A 17,961-nucleotide genomic window follows, 5' to 3' on the forward strand; every position below is an offset into this window, starting at 1 on the left:
GAGGCCCATTGGTGCGCCTGCTGGATTGAATGGTACCTCAATTTTTCCTTTTCAACGCAGCTCCTTTCTGTTCTCATTATTAGCGTTTAACCCTTTTACATCTCACCAGCAGCTAGAGGGGACACAGTTCTCTAAATCCTCTTCAGCATTTATTGTTTGTAGACTTTTTGCCAATGGTCAGTCGACTGCTGTGAGTTGAAATCTTTTTGTAGATTAGATTGCATGAGTCTAATACTTCCTGAGGCTGAGCTTTTATCCATTTTCCTTTCTTTAAAAAGAGAGTGAGTAAAACTTACCTCTTCATACTAACTTCGTGAACATGTTGCCTGTTTTGAACTTTTTTATCCATTCCCTACCTCAGCACAATTTTGAGGGCAGGTGTCCTTTACAGCCCTGAGTCCTTGTGAATGGTAAGTGACCATTAGCTGTGGGTTAAAAGCTGCTCTTGCGGGAATCGGCCACAAGGCGGCAGCATTTCTCCTTTACCAAATCTGGTTACTAGGGCAACAGAGCCTTACTGGAAGTGGTGTTCTAAGTTGTAAATTACAATGGAATGTGCGAGGAAAAAGCCCTTTAAGTTTATGTCTCGTTACTTCTTGTTGGTATTTTTAACTTAATTTTTATTTTTTATCACAGCAAACTTGATTACAATGTTTTGTTTGTTCTGGGTGTGCAAGATGTGGTTCTTTCACACATATTCATATATCTCTTCTTCTTCGGATGCTTTTCCCATGTAGGTTATGAAACAATGTTGAGTAGTCTTCTCTTGGTATTGCGTAGGTCTTTGGTGATTATATATTTCACATGTGTTTGTATCTCTCTGTTAACCTCAATATGGTAATGTATCCAATCCTCACACCTTTGCATTTGGTGAACCATAAGTTTTTTTAATGAATCTATGAAAGTGTTTCTCTGTGGAAATATCTTTCTTTGTATCTTTTTTTAGGTAACACCTATATGTGATATGATAGGATATGTGTCTTTCGCTTTCTCACTTACTCCAAGTTGCGTGATTACTTCTAGACTCATCTATGGTGCTGGAAATGGCATTATTTCATTTTTTTCACTAGCTCATATTCCATCTGTACAGGTAGCAGTTCTTCTTTGTCCACCTATCTGTCGGTGGACTTTTTGGTTACTTCCATATCTTGGCTAGTGTAATACTATGCACTGCAGATTTGCGTGGCTGTGTCCTTCCAATTCTGTCCTGTTAGTTTATAGGTCCAGGAATAGGTCTGCTGGATCATATGGTAGCTCAATGTTGACCTTTTAAAGGCACCTCTATTCTGTTCTCCTTAGTGGCTCTTTCCAGGTTACGTCCCACTTAAAGTGGAGGGTATGCATTTCTTCCCAGCACCTTCAGGATTTATTCTTTGTAGTTTTTGCTGATGGTTATTCTGAGTGATGTGAGCTGATACCTCTTTGTGGTTGAATTTGCATGTGTCTCATACTGCGTTGAAATTGAGCTTTAAGACATGTCCTTTTTATTTTTCCAGCTGTGATTAGAGCTTATTTCTTCAAAGTGTTTTCTTAAAGTATGTGTCACCATTTGAAATATTTTGGCCATTATCTCCCTCAAGACACTTTGAGGGCAGGTTTCATTTACAGCCTTGCAGTACTTGTTCATATGAAGTGACCATTAGCTCAGGCTTTAAACCTGCTTTTGCAGGTAACGGCCAGAGAGCAGCAGCCTTTCTACTTTCCCCTTGCTGGTACTAGGGAAACAGAACTACCGGCCAGTGGTGTTCTTCGGTTATAAATTAGAGTGCAATGTGCCCGGATAAACCCACAATTGTTGATGTCTCCTTGCTTTTGTTTGTTTTTAAATTTAATTTATATTTATTATTAGAGTAATATTCCACTGTGTACGTGGACCACTTCTTCTTGGTGCATTCCTCGGTTGATGGACATTTTCATTGCTTCCAAGTGCTGGCTAAGGTAAATCTTGCTGGCGTACAGGTTTGCCAGCCTGTGACTTTTTGATTCTCATTTTCTCAGGTGATAGGCCAAGCAGTGGTTGTGATTGATTGACTGGTAGCTCAATGTTTCCCTTTTCAAAGCACCTACACTGTGTTTTCATTAGTGGCTCTTTACATGCCCCACCTTACAACCGAGGGTACGCATTTCTCCACACTCCCTTCACCGTTTATTTTTTGCAGCATTTTTCCTAATGGCCATTCTGACTGCTGTGAGCTGATAGGTTTTTGTAATATGGGTATGCATGTCTTAAATTTTTTTAAAATTCAACATATTCCTACGCCTTTTTCTTTTCCCTTAGAAAAAACCGTGAGTTCAATATAGCTCTTGAAATTGTCTTCTTCGAAGGTTGCCCTCTTTTGTATTTTTTGGTGGATTTTTGACCCCAGAAATTTTCTGGGGGGCAGGTGTCATTTACAGAACTGCAAGTTGTTGAAAATTTAGTGACCTTTTGCAGTGGATTCAAAGCTGCTGTTGTGGGAAACGGCCACAAGGAGGTAGCATTTCTCCATTCCCCAATCTGGGTACTAGGGCAGCAGAGCCTTTCTGGAAGTTATTGTCCTAGGTTGTAAATTAGAATGGAATTTGCCAGGAGAAATCCCCATAAGTTTATGTCTCATTACTTCTTCTTGGTTTTTAAAAGTTTTTTAATCTGGGTAAAGTTTAGAATATTGTTTGTCCTAGGTGTACACAATCTGGTTCATTTGTACATTATGTATGTCTATTAATGTACAGATCCTCTTCCCATGTAAAAATATTACCGTGTTCCGTCGACCTCCCTTGCTATATGTTCGGTCTTTTTGATACATGTATATAATATGTATTTGTATATGTATAGTAACACTAATCTTCATTTCTCAATTTCCCCCCTCCTTTCCTTTCAGATGAGCATAGTTTGTTTTCTAAGCCTGTGAGTGTCTTTCTCTTTGGAAATATGTTCATCTGTGTCAGTTATTAGATAATGCCATAAGTGATAATATAGGCTAAAGGTCTTTTGCTTTCCGACCTACTTCATGTTTTGTGAATATCTCCAGGCTCATCTATGGTGCCTCAAAGAGCAGTGCTTCAATGTTTTCCATGGCTAATATTCCATTCTGTACATGGACCACTTCTTCTTGGTGCATTCCTCTGTTGATGGACATTTTCGTTGCTTCCAAGTGTTGCCTATGGTAAATATTGCTGGAGTGCAGGATTGCCAGCCTGTGATTTTTGATTTTCCTTTTCTCAGGTGATAGACCCAGCAGTGGGTATGATTGATTGACTGGTATGGTAGCTCAGCGTTTACCTTTTCAAGGCACCTCAATTGTGCTTTCATTAGTGGCTCTTACCACGTCCCCCTTAGCATCGAGGGTACGCATTTCTCCACAATCACGTCAGCATTTATTGTTTGCAGCATTTTTGTTGATGGCCATTCTGACTGGTGAGAGCTGATAGGTTTTTGTAATCTGGGTTTACATGTCTGTAAAAATTCCTACAATTCATCATTTTTCCACGCCTTTTGCTTTTCTGTTAAAAGAAAAAGGAAAAAAAGTGTGAGTATAATATACCTCTTCAAATTTTCTTTTTGGAAAGTTGCACTCTAGAATTTTTTGTTCGATTTTCGATCTCAGTATTTTTTGGAGGGCCGGTGTCATTTACAGACCTGCAATTGGTGAATAATTAGTGACCTTTTGCAGTGGGTTCGAAGCTGCTGTTGTGGGAAACGGCCACAAGGATGCAGCATTTCTCCATTCCCAAATCTGGGTACTAGGGCAGCAGAGCCGTTCTGGAAGTTGTTTGCCTAGGTTTTCAATTTGGATGGAATGTGCCAGGAAAACCCCCCATAAGTTTATGTCTCATTACTCCTAGTTCGTTGTTTTAATTTTTTCAATTGGGGTAATGGTTAGAATGTTGCTTGTCCAAGGTGTACACACTCTGGTTCATCTACATATTCTATATACCTATTTATGTAGAGATCCTCTTCCCGTGTGAATTATTACAGAGTGTTCCGTAAACCTTCCTTGCTATACGGTCGGTCTTTTTGATATATGTATATAATATGTATTTGTATACATATGGTAACGCTCATCTTCATTTATCCATTCCCCCCACCTTTCCTTTTAGATAAGCATAGTTTTTTTTTAATAAGTGTGTGATTGACTTTCTCTGTGGATATATGTTCATTTGTGTCAGTTATTAGATAACGCCTATAAGTGATATCATAGGATATAGGACTTTTGCTTTCCGACTTAGCTCATGTTCTGTGATTATCTCCAAGATCATCTATGGTGCCTCAAAGAGCAGTGTTTCATTGTTTTCCATGGCTAGTATTCATTGTGTACATGGACCACTTCTTCTTTATCCTTTCATCTGTTGATGGACATGTTGGTTGCTTCACTGTCTTGTCTATTGTGAATAAGGCTGCAGTGCAGCTTTTGCAGCCCGGGTCTTCTTCATTCTGGTCTTCTCAGGTGAGAGGCCCATTGGTGCGCCTGCTGGATTGAATGGTACCTCCATTTTTCCTTTTCAACGCAGCTCCTTTCTGTTCTCATTATTAGCGTTTAACCCTTTTACATCTCACCAGCAGCTAGAGGGGACACAGTTCTCTAAATCCTCTTCAGCATTTATTGTTTGTAGACTTTTTGCCAATGGTCAGTCGACTGCTGTGAGTTGAAATCTTTTTGTAGATTAGATTGCATGAGTCTAATACTTCCTGAGGCTGAGCTTTTATCCATTTTCCTTTCTTTAAAAAGAGAGTGAGTAAAACTTACCTCTTCATACTAACTTCGTGAACATGTTGCCTGTTTTGAACTTTTTTATCCATTCCCTACCTCAGCACAATTTTGAGGGCAGGTGTCCTTTACAGCCCTGAGTCCTTGTGAATGGTAAGTGACCATTAGCTGTGGGTTAAAAGCTGCTCTTGCGGGAATCGGCCACAAGGCGGCAGCATTTCTCCTTTACCAAATCTGGTTACTAGGGCAACAGAGCCTTACTGGAAGTGGTGTTCTAAGTTGTAAATTACAATGGAATGTGCGAGGAAAAAGCCCTTTAAGTTTATGTCTCGTTACTTCTTGTTGGTATTTTTAACTTAATTTTTATTTTTTATCACAGCAAACTTGATTACAATGTTTTGTTTGTTCTGGGTGTGCAAGATGTGGTTCTTTCACACATATTCATATATCTCTTCTTCTTCGGATGCTTTTCCCATGTAGGTTATGAAACAATGTTGAGTAGTCTTCTCTTGGTATTGCGTAGGTCTTTGGTGATTATATATTTCACATGTGTTTGTATCTCTCTGTTAACCTCAATATGGTAATGTATCCAATCCTCACACCTTTGCATTTGGTGAACCATAAGTTTTTTTAATGAATCTATGAAAGTGTTTCTCTGTGGAAATATCTTTCTTTGTATCTTTTTTTAGGTAACACCTATATGTGATATGATAGGATATGTGTCTTTCGCTTTCTCACTTACTCCAAGTTGCGTGATTACTTCTAGACTCATCTATGGTGCTGGAAATGGCATTATTTCATTTTTTTCACTAGCTCATATTCCATCTGTACAGGTAGCAGTTCTTCTTTGTCCACCTATCTGTCGGTGGACTTTTTGGTTACTTCCATATCTTGGCTAGTGTAATACTATGCACTGCAGATTTGCGTGGCTGTGTCCTTCCAATTCTGTCCTGTTAGTTTATAGGTCCAGGAATAGGTCTGCTGGATCATATGGTAGCTCAATGTTGACCTTTTAAAGGCACCTCTATTCTGTTCTCCTTAGTGGCTCTTTCCAGGTTACGTCCCACTTAAAGTGGAGGGTATGCATTTCTTCCCAGCACCTTCAGGATTTATTCTTTGTAGTTTTTGCTGATGGTTATTCTGAGTGATGTGAGCTGATACCTCTTTGTGGTTGAATTTGCATGTGTCTCATACTGCGTTGAAATTGAGCTTTAAGACATGTCCTTTTTATTTTTCCAGCTGTGATTAGAGCTTATTTCTTCAAAGTGTTTTCTTAAAGTATGTGTCACCATTTGAAATATTTTGGCCATTATCTCCCTCAAGACACTTTGAGGGCAGGTTTCATTTACAGCCTTGCAGTACTTGTTCATATGAAGTGACCATTAGCTCAGGCTTTAAACCTGCTTTTGCAGGTAACGGCCAGAGAGCAGCAGCCTTTCTACTTTCCCCTTGCTGGTACTAGGGAAACAGAACTACCGGCCAGTGGTGTTCTTCGGTTATAAATTAGAGTGCAATGTGCCCGGATAAACCCACAATTGTTGATGTCTCCTTGCTTTTGTTTGTTTTTAAATTTAATTTATATTTATTATTAGAGTAATATTCCACTGTGTACGTGGACCACTTCTTCTTGGTGCATTCCTCGGTTGATGGACATTTTCATTGCTTCCAAGTGCTGGCTAAGGTAAATCTTGCTGGCGTACAGGTTTGCCAGCCTGTGACTTTTTGATTCTCATTTTCTCAGGTGATAGGCCAAGCAGTGGTTGTGATTGATTGACTGGTAGCTCAATGTTTCCCTTTTCAAAGCACCTACACTGTGTTTTCATTAGTGGCTCTTTACATGCCCCACCTTACAACCGAGGGTACGCATTTCTCCACACTCCCTTCACCGTTTATTTTTTGCAGCATTTTTCCTAATGGCCATTCTGACTGCTGTGAGCTGATAGGTTTTTGTAATATGGGTATGCATGTCTTAAATTTTTTTAAAATTCAACATATTCCTACGCCTTTTTCTTTTCCCTTAGAAAAAACCGTGAGTTCAATATAGCTCTTGAAATTGTCTTCTTCGAAGGTTGCCCTCTTTTGTATTTTTTGGTGGATTTTTGACCCCAGAAATTTTCTGGGGGGCAGGTGTCATTTACAGAACTGCAAGTTGTTGAAAATTTAGTGACCTTTTGCAGTGGATTCAAAGCTGCTGTTGTGGGAAACGGCCACAAGGAGGTAGCATTTCTCCATTCCCCAATCTGGGTACTAGGGCAGCAGAGCCTTTCTGGAAGTTATTGTCCTAGGTTGTAAATTAGAATGGAATTTGCCAGGAGAAATCCCCATAAGTTTATGTCTCATTACTTCTTCTTGGTTTTTAAAAGTTTTTTAATCTGGGTAAAGTTTAGAATATTGTTTGTCCTAGGTGTACACAATCTGGTTCATTTGTACATTATGTATGTCTATTAATGTACAGATCCTCTTCCCATGTAAAAATATTACCGTGTTCCGTCGACCTCCCTTGCTATATGTTCGGTCTTTTTGATACATGTATATAATATGTATTTGTATATGTATAGTAACACTAATCTTCATTTCTCAATTTCCCCCCTCCTTTCCTTTCAGATGAGCATAGTTTGTTTTCTAAGCCTGTGAGTGTCTTTCTCTTTGGAAATATGTTCATCTGTGTCAGTTATTAGATAATGCCATAAGTGATAATATAGGCTAAAGGTCTTTTGCTTTCCGACCTACTTCATGTTTTGTGAATATCTCCAGGCTCATCTATGGTGCCTCAAAGAGCAGTGCTTCAATGTTTTCCATGGCTAATATTCCATTCTGTACATGGACCACTTCTTCTTGGTGCATTCCTCTGTTGATGGACATTTTCGTTGCTTCCAAGTGTTGCCTATGGTAAATATTGCTGGAGTGCAGGATTGCCAGCCTGTGATTTTTGATTTTCCTTTTCTCAGGTGATAGACCCAGCAGTGGGTATGATTGATTGACTGGTATGGTAGCTCAGCGTTTACCTTTTCAAGGCACCTCAATTGTGCTTTCATTAGTGGCTCTTACCACGTCCCCCTTAGCATCGAGGGTACGCATTTCTCCACAATCACGTCAGCATTTATTGTTTGCAGCATTTTTGTTGATGGCCATTCTGACTGGTGAGAGCTGATAGGTTTTTGTAATCTGGGTTTACATGTCTGTAAAAATTCCTACAATTCATCATTTTTCCACGCCTTTTGCTTTTCTGTTAAAAGAAAAAGGAAAAAAAGTGTGAGTATAATATACCTCTTCAAATTTTCTTTTTGGAAAGTTGCACTCTAGAATTTTTTGTTCGATTTTCGATCTCAGTATTTTTTGGAGGGCCGGTGTCATTTACAGACCTGCAATTGGTGAATAATTAGTGACCTTTTGCAGTGGGTTCGAAGCTGCTGTTGTGGGAAACGGCCACAAGGATGCAGCATTTCTCCATTCCCAAATCTGGGTACTAGGGCAGCAGAGCCGTTCTGGAAGTTGTTTGCCTAGGTTTTCAATTTGGATGGAATGTGCCAGGAAAACCCCCCATAAGTTTATGTCTCATTACTCCTAGTTCGTTGTTTTAATTTTTTCAATTGGGGTAATGGTTAGAATGTTGCTTGTCCAAGGTGTACACACTCTGGTTCATCTACATATTCTATATACCTATTTATGTAGAGATCCTCTTCCCGTGTGAATTATTACAGAGTGTTCCGTAAACCTTCCTTGCTATACGGTCGGTCTTTTTGATATATGTATATAATATGTATTTGTATACATATGGTAACGCTCATCTTCATTTATCCATTCCCCCCACCTTTCCTTTTAGATAAGCATAGTTTTTTTTTAATAAGTGTGTGATTGACTTTCTCTGTGGATATATGTTCATTTGTGTCAGTTATTAGATAACGCCTATAAGTGATATCATAGGATATAGGACTTTTGCTTTCCGACTTAGCTCATGTTCTGTGATTATCTCCAAGATCATCTATGGTGCCTCAAAGAGCAGTGTTTCATTGTTTTCCATGGCTAGTATTCATTGTGTACATGGACCACTTCTTCTTTATCCTTTCATCTGTTGATGGACATGTTGGTTGCTTCACTGTCTTGTCTATTGTGAATAAGGCTGCAGTGCAGCTTTTGCAGCCCGGGTCTTCTTCATTCTGGTCTTCTCAGGTGAGAGGCCCATTGGTGCGCCTGCTGGATTGAATGGTACCTCCATTTTTCCTTTTCAACGCAGCTCCTTTCTGTTCTCATTATTAGCGTTTAACCCTTTTACATCTCACCAGCAGCTAGAGGGGACACAGTTCTCTAAATCCTCTTCAGCATTTATTGTTTGTAGACTTTTTGCCAATGGTCAGTCGACTGCTGTGAGTTGAAATCTTTTTGTAGATTAGATTGCATGAGTCTAATACTTCCTGAGGCTGAGCTTTTATCCATTTTCCTTTCTTTAAAAAGAGAGTGAGTAAAACTTACCTCTTCATACTAACTTCGTGAACATGTTGCCTGTTTTGAACTTTTTTATCCATTCCCTACCTCAGCACAATTTTGAGGGCAGGTGTCCTTTACAGCCCTGAGTCCTTGTGAATGGTAAGTGACCATTAGCTGTGGGTTAAAAGCTGCTCTTGCGGGAATCGGCCACAAGGCGGCAGCATTTCTCCTTTACCAAATCTGCTTACTAGGGCAACAGAGCCTTACTGGAAGTGGTGTTCTAGGTTGTAAATTACAATGGAATGTGCGAGGAAAAAGCCCTTTAAGTTTATGTCTCGTTACTTCTTGTTGGTATTTTTAACTTAATTTTTATTTTTTATCACAGCAAACTTGATTACAATGTTTTGTTTGTTCTGGGTGTGCAAGATGTGGTTCTTTCACACATATTCATATATCTCTTCTTCTTCGGATGCTTTTCCCATGTAGGTTATGAAACAATGTTGAGTAGTCTTCTCTTGGTATTGCGTAGGTCTTTGGTGATTATATATTTCACATGTGTTTGTATCTCTCTGTTAACCTCAATATGGTAATGTATCCAATCCTCACACCTTTGCATTTGGTGAACCATAAGTTTTTTTAATGAATCTATGAAAGTGTTTCTCTGTGGAAATATCTTTCTTTGTATCTTTTTTTAGGTAACACCTATATGTGATATGATAGGATATGTGTCTTTCGCTTTCTCACTTACTCCAAGTTGCGTGATTACTTCTAGACTCATCTATGGTGCTGGAAATGGCATTATTTCATTTTTTTCACTAGCTCATATTCCATCTGTACAGGTAGCAGTTCTTCTTTGTCCACCTATCTGTCGGTGGACTTTTTGGTTACTTCCATATCTTGGCTAGTGTAATACTATGCACTGCAGATTTGCGTGGCTGTGTCCTTCCAATTCTGTCCTGTTAGTTTATAGGTCCAGGAATAGGTCTGCTGGATCATATGGTAGCTCAATGTTGACCTTTTAAAGGCACCTCTATTCTGTTCTCCTTAGTGGCTCTTTCCAGGTTACGTCCCACTTAAAGTGGAGGGTATGCATTTCTTCCCAGCACCTTCAGGATTTATTCTTTGTAGTTTTTGCTGATGGTTATTCTGAGTGATGTGAGCTGATACCTCTTTGTGGTTGAATTTGCATGTGTCTCATACTGCGTTGAAATTGAGCTTTAAGACATGTCCTTTTTATTTTTCCAGCTGTGATTAGAGCTTATTTCTTCAAAGTGTTTTCTTAAAGTATGTGTCACCATTTGAAATATTTTGGCCATTATCTCCCTCAAGACACTTTGAGGGCAGGTTTCATTTACAGCCTTGCAGTACTTGTTCATATGAAGTGACCATTAGCTCAGGCTTTAAACCTGCTTTTGCAGGTAACGGCCAGAGAGCAGCAGCCTTTCTACTTTCCCCTTGCTGGTACTAGGGAAACAGAACTACCGGCCAGTGGTGTTCTTCGGTTATAAATTAGAGTGCAATGTGCCCGGATAAACCCACAATTGTTGATGTCTCCTTGCTTTTGTTTGTTTTTAAATTTAATTTATATTTATTATTAGAGTAATATTCCACTGTGTACGTGGACCACTTCTTCTTGGTGCATTCCTCGGTTGATGGACATTTTCATTGCTTCCAAGTGCTGGCTAAGGTAAATCTTGCTGGCGTACAGGTTTGCCAGCCTGTGACTTTTTGATTCTCATTTTCTCAGGTGATAGGCCAAGCAGTGGTTGTGATTGATTGACTGGTAGCTCAATGTTTCCCTTTTCAAAGCACCTACACTGTGTTTTCATTAGTGGCTCTTTACATGCCCCACCTTACAACCGAGGGTACGCATTTCTCCACACTCCCTTCACCGTTTATTTTTTGCAGCATTTTTCCTAATGGCCATTCTGACTGCTGTGAGCTGATAGGTTTTTGTAATATGGGTATGCATGTCTTAAATTTTTTTAAAATTCAACATATTCCTACGCCTTTTTCTTTTCCCTTAGAAAAAACCGTGAGTTCAATATAGCTCTTGAAATTGTCTTCTTCGAAGGTTGCCCTCTTTTGTATTTTTTGGTGGATTTTTGACCCCAGAAATTTTCTGGGGGGCAGGTGTCATTTACAGAACTGCAAGTTGTTGAAAATTTAGTGACCTTTTGCAGTGGATTCAAAGCTGCTGTTGTGGGAAACGGCCACAAGGAGGTAGCATTTCTCCATTCCCCAATCTGGGTACTAGGGCAGCAGAGCCTTTCTGGAAGTTATTGTCCTAGGTTGTAAATTAGAATGGAATTTGCCAGGAGAAATCCCCATAAGTTTATGTCTCATTACTTCTTCTTGGTTTTTAAAAGTTTTTTAATCTGGGTAAAGTTTAGAATATTGTTTGTCCTAGGTGTACACAATCTGGTTCATTTGTACATTATGTATGTCTATTAATGTACAGCTCCTCTTCCCATGTAAAATATTACAGTGTTCCGTCGACCTCCCTTGCTATATGTTCGGTCTTTTTGATACATGTATATAATATGTATTTGTATATGTATAGTAACACTAATCTTCATTTCTCAATTTCCCCCCTCCTTTCCTTTCAGATGAGCATAGTTTGTTTTCTAAGCCTGTGAGTGTCTTTCTCTTTGGAAATATGTTCATCTGTGTCAGTTATTAGATAATGCCATAAGTGATAATATAGGCTAAAGGTCTTTTGCTTTCCGACCTACTTCATGTTTTGTGAATATCTCCAGGCTCATCTATGGTGCCTCAAAGAGCAGTGCTTCAATGTTTTCCATGGCTAATATTCCATTCTGTACATGGACCACTTCTTCTTGGTGCATTCCTCTGTTGATGGACATTTTCGTTGCTTCCAAGTGTTGCCTATGGTAAATATTGCTGGAGTGCAGGATTGCCAGCCTGTGATTTTTGATTTTCCTTTTCTCAGGTGATAGACCCAGCAGTGGGTATGATTGATTGACTGGTATGGTAGCTCAACGTTTACCTTTTCAAGGCACCTCAATTGTGCTTTCATTAGTGGCTCTTACCACGTCCCCCTTAGCATCGAGGGTACGCATTTCTCCACAATCACGTCAGCATTTATTGTTTGCAGCATTTTTGTTGATGGCCATTCTGACTGGTGAGAGCTGATAGGTTTTTGTAATCTGGGTTTACATGTCTGTAAAAATTCCTACAATTCATCATTTTTCCACGCCTTTTGCTTTTCTGTTAAAAGAAAAAGGAAAAAAAGTGTGAGTATAATATACCTCTTCAAATTTTCTTTTTGGAAAGTTGCACTCTAGAATTTTTTGTTCGATTTTCGATCTCAGTATTTTTTGGAGGGCCGGTGTCATTTACAGACCTGCAATTGGTGAATAATTAGTGACCTTTTGCAGTGGGTTCGAAGCTGCTGTTGTGGGAAACGGCCACAAGGATGCAGCATTTCTCCATTCCCAAATCTGGGTACTAGGGCAGCAGAGCCGTTCTGGAAGTTGTTTGCCTAGGTTTTCAATTTGGATGGAATGTGCCAGGAAAACCCCCCATAAGTTTATGTCTCATTACTCCTAGTTCGTTGTTTTAATTTTTTTAATTGGGGTAATGGTTAGAATGTTGCTTGTCCAAGGTGTACACACTCTGGTTCATCTACATATTCTATATACCTATTTATGTAGAGATTCTCTTCCCGTGTGAATTATTACAGAGTGTTCCGTAAACCTTCCTTGCTATATGGTCGCTCTTTTTGATATATGTATATAATATGTATTTGTATACATATGGTAACGCTCATCTTCATTTATCCATTCCCCCCACCTTTCCTTTTAGATAAGCATAGTTTTTTTTAACAAGTGTGTGATTGACTTTCTCTGTGGATATATGTTCATTTGTGTCAGTTATTAGATAACGCCTATAAGTGATATCATAGGATATAGGACTTTTGCTTTCCGACTTAGCTCATGTTCTGTGATTATCTCCAAGATCATCTATGGTGCCTCAAAGAGCAGTGTTTCATTGTTTTCCATGGCTAGTATTCATTGTGTACATGGACCACTTCTTCTTTATCCTTTCATCTGTTGATGGACATTTTGGTTGCTTCACTGTCTTGTCTATTGTGAATAAGGCTGCAGTGCAGCTTTTGCAGCCCGGGTCTTCTTCATTCTGGTCTTCTCAGGTGAGAGGCCCATTGGTGCGCCTGCTGGATTGAATGGTACCTCAATTTTTCCTTTTCAACGCAGCTCCTTTCTGTTCTCATTATTAGTGTTTAACCCTTTTGCATCTCACCAGCAGCTAGAGGGTACACAGTTCTCTAAAACCTCTTCAGCATTTATTGTTTGTAGACTTTTTTGCCAATGGTCAGTCGACTGGTGTGAGTTGAAAACTTTTCGTAGACTAGATTGCATGAGGCTAATACTTCCTGAGGTGGAGCTTTTATCCATTTTCCTTTCTTTAAAAAGAGAGTGAGTACAACTTACCTCTTCATACTATCTTCTTGAAATTTTTGCCTGTTTTGAATTTTTTTTATCCATTCCCTACCTCAGCACAATTTTGAGGGCAGGTGTCCTTTACAGCCCTGAGTCCTTGTGAATGGTAAGTGACCATTAGCTGTGGGTTAAAAGCTGCTCTTGCGGGAATCGGCCACAAGGCGGCAGCATTTCTCCTTTACCAAATCTGGTTACTAGGGCAACAGAGCCTTACTGGAAGTGGTGTTCTAGGTTGTAAATTAGAATGGAATGTGCGAGGAAAAAGCCCTTTAAGTTTATGTCTCATTACTTCTTGTTGGTATTTTTAACTTAATTTTTATTTTTTATCACAGCAAACTTGATTACAATGTTTTGTTTGTTCTGGGTGTGCAAGATGTGGTTCTTTCACACATATTCATATATCTCTTCTTCTTCGGATGCTTTTCCCATGTAGGTTATGAAACAATGTTGAGTAGTCTTCTCTTGGTATTGCGTAGGTCTTTGGTGATTATATATTTCACATGTGTTTGTATCTCTCTGTTAACCTCAATATGGTAATGTATCCAATCCTCACACCTTTGCATTTGGTGAACCATAAGTTTTTTTAATGAATCTATGAAAGTGTTTCTCTGTGGAAATATCTTTCTTTGTATCTTTTTTTAGGTAACACCTATATGTGATATGATAGGATATGTGTCTTTCGCTTTCTCACTTACTCCAAGTTGCGTGATTACTTCTAGACTCATCTATGGTGCTGGAAATGGCATTATTTCATTTTTTTCACTAGCTCATATTCCATCTGTACAGGTAGCAGTTCTTCTTTGTCCACCTATCTGTCGGTGGACTTTTTGGTTACTTCCATATCTTGGCTAGTGTAATACTATGCACTGCAGATTTGCGTGGCTGTGTCCTTCCAATTCTGTCCTGTTAGTTTATAGGTCCAGGAATAGGTCTGCTGGATCATATGGTAGCTCAATGTTGACCTTTTAAAGGCACCTCTATTCTGTTCTCCTTAGTGGCTCTTTCCAGGTTACGTCCCACTTAAAGTGGAGGGTATGCATTTCTTCCCAGCACCTTCAGGATTTATTCTTTGTAGTTTTTGCTGATGGTTATTCTGAGTGATGTGAGCTGATACCTCTTTGTGGTTGAATTTGCATGTGTCTCATACTGCGTTGAAATTGAGCTTTAAGACATGTCCTTTTTATTTTTCCAGCTGTGATTAGAGCTTATTTCTTCAAAGTGTTTTCTTAAAGTATGTGTCACCATTTGAAATATTTTGGCCATTATCTCCCTCAAGACACTTTGAGGGCAGGTTTCATTTACAGCCTTGCAGTACTTGTTCATATGAAGTGACCATTAGCTCAGGCTTTAAACCTGCTTTTGCAGGTAACGGCCAGAGAGCAGCAGCCTTTCTACTTTCCCCTTGCTGGTACTAGGGAAACAGAACTACCGGCCAGTGGTGTTCTTCGGTTATAAATTAGAGTGCAATGTGCCCGGATAAACCCACAATTGTTGATGTCTCCTTGCTTTTGTTTGTTTTTAAATTTAATTTATATTTATTATTAGAGTAATATTCCACTGTGTACGTGGACCACTTCTTCTTGGTGCATTCCTCGGTTGATGGACATTTTCATTGCTTCCAAGTGCTGGCTAAGGTAAATCTTGCTGGCGTACAGGTTTGCCAGCCTGTGACTTTTTGATTCTCATTTTCTCAGGTGATAGGCCAAGCAGTGGTTGTGATTGATTGACTGGTAGCTCAATGTTTCCCTTTTCAAAGCACCTACACTGTGTTTTCATTAGTGGCTCTTTACATGCCCCACCTTACAACCGAGGGTACGCATTTCTCCACACTCCCTTCACCGTTTATTTTTTGCAGCATTTTTCCTAATGGCCATTCTGACTGCTGTGAGCTGATAGGTTTTTGTAATATGGGTATGCATGTCTTAAATTTTTTTAAAATTCAACATATTCCTACGCCTTTTTCTTTTCCCTTAAAAGAAAAAACCGTGAGTTCAATATAGCTCTTGAAATTGTCTTCTTCGAAGGTTGCCCTCTTTTGTATTTTTTGGTGGATTTTTGACCCCAGAAATTTTCTGGGGGGCAGGTGTCATTTACAGAACTGCAAGTTGTTGAAAATTTAGTGACCTTTTGCAGTGGATTCAAAGCTGCTGTTGTGGGAAACGGCCACAAGGAGGTAGCATTTCTCCATTCCCCGATCTGGGTACTAGGGCAGCAGAGCCTTTCTGGAAGTTATTGTCCTAGGTTGTAAATTAGAATGGAATTTGCCAGGAGAAATCCCCATAAGTTTATGTCTCATTACTTCTTCTTGGTTTTTAAAAGTTTTTTAATCTGGGTAAAGTTTAGAATATTGTTTGTCCTAGGTGTACACAATCTGGTTCATTTGTACATTATGTATGTCTATTAATGTACAGATCCTCTTCCCATGTAAAATATTACAGTGTTCCGTCGACCTCCCTTGCTATATGTTCGGTCTTTTTGATACATGTATATAATATGTATTTGTATATGTATAGTAACACTAATCTTCATTTCTCAATTTCCCCCCTCCTTTCCTTTCAGATGAGCATAGTTTGTTTTCTAAGCCTGTGAGTGTCTTTCTCTTTGGAAATATGTTCATCTGTGTCAGTTATTAGATAATGCCATAAGTGATAATATAGGCTAAAGGTCTTTTGCTTTCCGACCTACTTCATGTTTTGTGAATATCTCCAGGCTCATCTATGGTGCCTCAAAGAGCAGTGCTTCAATGTTTTCCATGGCTAATATTCCATTCTGTACATGGACCACTTCTTCTTGGTGCATTCCTCTGTTGATGGACATTTTCGTTGCTTCCAAGTGTTGCCTATGGTAAATATTGCTGGAGTGCAGGATTGCCAGCCTGTGATTTTTGATTTTCCTTTTCTCAGGTGATAGACCCAGCAGTGGGTATGATTGATTGACTGGTATGGTAGCTCAACGTTTACCTTTTCAAGGCACCTCAATTGTGCTTTCATTAGTGGCTCTTACCACGTCCCCCTTAGCATCGAGGGTACGCATTTCTCCACAATCACGTCAGCATTTATTGTTTGCAGCATTTTTGTTGATGGCCATTCTGACTGGTGAGAGCTGATAGGTTTTTGTAATCTGGGTTTACATGTCTGTAAAAATTCCTACAATTCATCATTTTTCCACGCCTTTTGCTTTTCTGTTAAAAGAAAAAGGAAAAAAAGTGTGAGTATAATATACCTCTTCAAATTTTCTTTTTGGAAAGTTGCACTCTAGAATTTTTTGTTCGATTTTCGATCTCAGTATTTTTTGGAGGGCCGGTGTCATTTACAGACCTGCAATTGGTGAATAATTAGTGACCTTTTGCAGTGGGTTCGAAGCTGCTGTTGTGGGAAACGGCCACAAGGATGCAGCATTTCTCCATTCCCAAATCTGGGTACTAGGGCAGCAGAGCCGTTCTGGAAGTTGTTTGCCTAGGTTTTCAATTTGGATGGAATGTGCCAGGAAAACCCCCCATAAGTTTATGTCTCATTACTCCTAGTTCGTTGTTTTAATTTTTTTAATTGGGGTAATGGTTAGAATGTTGCTTGTCCAAGGTGTACACACTCTGGTTCATCTACATATTCTATATACCTATTTATGTAGAGATTCTCTTCCCGTGTGAATTATTACAGAGTGTTCCGTAAACCTTCCTTGCTATATGGTCGCTCTTTTTGATATATGTATATAATATGTATTTGTATACATATGGTAACGCTCATCTTCATTTATCCATTCCCCCCACCTTTCCTTTTAGATAAGCATAGTTTTTTTTAACAAGTGTGTGATTGACTTTCTCTGTGGATATATGTTCATTTGTGTCAGTTATTAGATAACGCCTATAAGTGATATCATAGGATATAGGACTTTTGCTTTCCGACTTAGCTCATGTTCTGTGATTATCTCCAAGATCATCTATGGTGCCTCAAAGAGCAGTGTTTCATTGTTTTCCATGGCTAGTATTCATTGTGTACATGGACCACTTCTTCTTTATCCTTTCATCTGTTGATGGACATTTTGGTTGCTTCACTGTCTTGTCTATTGTGAATAAGGCTGCAGTGCAGCTTTTGCAGCCCGGGTCTTCTTCATTCTGGTCTTCTCAGGTGAGAGGCCCATTGGTGCGCCTGCTGGATTGAATGGTACCTCAATTTTTCCTTTTCAACGCAGCTCCTTTCTGTTCTCATTATTAGTGTTTAACCCTTTTGCATCTCACCAGCAGCTAGAGGGGACACAGTTCTCTAAAACCTCTTCAGCATTTATTGTTTGTAGACTTTTTTGCCAATGGTCAGTCGACTGGTGTGAGTTGAAAACTTTTCGTAGACTAGATTGCATGAGGCTAATAC

Source organism: Balaenoptera ricei, chromosome 2, assembly GCF_028023285.1.
Source record: "Balaenoptera ricei isolate mBalRic1 chromosome 2, mBalRic1.hap2, whole genome shotgun sequence".
NCBI lineage: Eukaryota > Metazoa > Chordata > Mammalia > Artiodactyla > Balaenopteridae > Balaenoptera > Balaenoptera ricei.